This window comes from Metopolophium dirhodum, chromosome 1, assembly GCF_019925205.1.
Source record: "Metopolophium dirhodum isolate CAU chromosome 1, ASM1992520v1, whole genome shotgun sequence".
In the NCBI taxonomy this organism is placed as follows: domain Eukaryota; kingdom Metazoa; phylum Arthropoda; class Insecta; order Hemiptera; family Aphididae; genus Metopolophium; species Metopolophium dirhodum.
The window spans coordinates 98,832,628-98,834,081 of record NC_083560.1 but is presented as its reverse complement, the minus strand read 5'-3'; the positions used below and the strand labels follow the sequence as shown (position 1 = coordinate 98,834,081).

Genomic DNA, 1,454 nt, shown 5'->3' with positions numbered 1-1,454 from the left:
GTCAAATAAAGATAAAGTGTATAAAAATGTGAAAAACAATATAAAAATGCAACTTATTACAACGGCGCACGGCACGGCGATGTTAACGATGAACTGTGACATAAATAATAATATATAATATATATAATAATATAATTATGTCACAGTTGTCTATTGTACGTTGACCTGTACGGTCGTTTTGCGTTTTACGTTGGTCGCTTATCGCAGTTACCGCTTTACAACTGTTATCTAACCGCATAGTGCTATATCGTTACCGTTGTGCTCGCGTTTCATTTCCACGTACATAATCTATACATATATTTAGTCACGTACATAATCTATACATAATGACTATTTGTAATAGCTGTTCTACTGCTATTACATCAAGATCCTTATCCATATCTTGCAATGATTGCAAATTACCATGGCATGCAAAATGCCAAAAACTCACAAAAGAAGACGTTGCATTTTATAACGATGAAGGCTCATACTGGAGATGCCACAAGTGTTCGGCAGAAAAAAGAGCTTCTCTACGAATAGATAACCAAATTAATGATGATAATACAAATCTCTCCCATATTAAGGACAATATATTACAACTCAAAGATAGTTTTGAAATGTTTAAAAAAGAAACCGGGAACAACTTCGATCTTATAAACAAAAATATTAATATGATTGATATAATCAAAATATGAAAACCCAAATCAATACTAATTGAAATCCTTGAACGTCGTTTGATTAATAATGAAATTGTCATTGCCGGTGTTCCCGAAAATAAATTAGAAAATTGCTACGAAATAGTCAAAGCCATCGGTACTCAACTTAATATTAAAATTACAGACCCTATGATTAATGACTGTCACAGAGTTGGTCGTACACAAAATAATCTTACAAGAAGAATAGTAGTTGGATTCACAAGTCACCAAGATAAAGCAAAAATATTAGACTCTCGTAAAATAATAAGAAATCTGTCCACAAAGAATATTGGTATGGAACCTGAAGTGTCAATATACATGAGAGAAAATTTAACATCAAAAAGCAGTTTTCTATTCAAACAAGCTCGAGACTTCCGCAATCAATACAACTATAAATTCGTCTGGACTAAAAACGGGCAGATTTTCCTCCGCAAAAATGAGTCAGAGAAAATAATCAACGTGGCCAATGAAGAGGTAATTCATAATCTGAAATCTAACTCTACTCATTTAAAATAATTTGTTTCATATTTGCAAAATCATACTCTCACATTAACATTAAAAAAAATCATCTACTATTTATTAATAAGTACATCTGTTTAATATCATTATGTAAACACACACACTATTCAAAATTATTATTGTATTGTCTAAAACTTAAATTGTTATTCCCTAATTACATAAACAGAAAGAAGGTCTTATTAGTGAACGTCTATTTCAATTCATTAGCCAAGTTATTAACCACTAAATATCACATTAATTAACTTTACAAATATTCATTGA

At 30.6% G+C, this 1,454-nt stretch overlaps 1 pseudogene; it reads left to right on the top strand.

Annotated features, from left to right (window-relative positions):
- The first annotated feature begins 326 nt into the window (after window positions 1–326).
- LOC132948090 (uncharacterized) lies at window positions 327–1,190 on the top strand (annotated as a pseudogene).
- The last annotated feature ends 264 nt before the right edge of the window (window positions 1,191–1,454 follow it).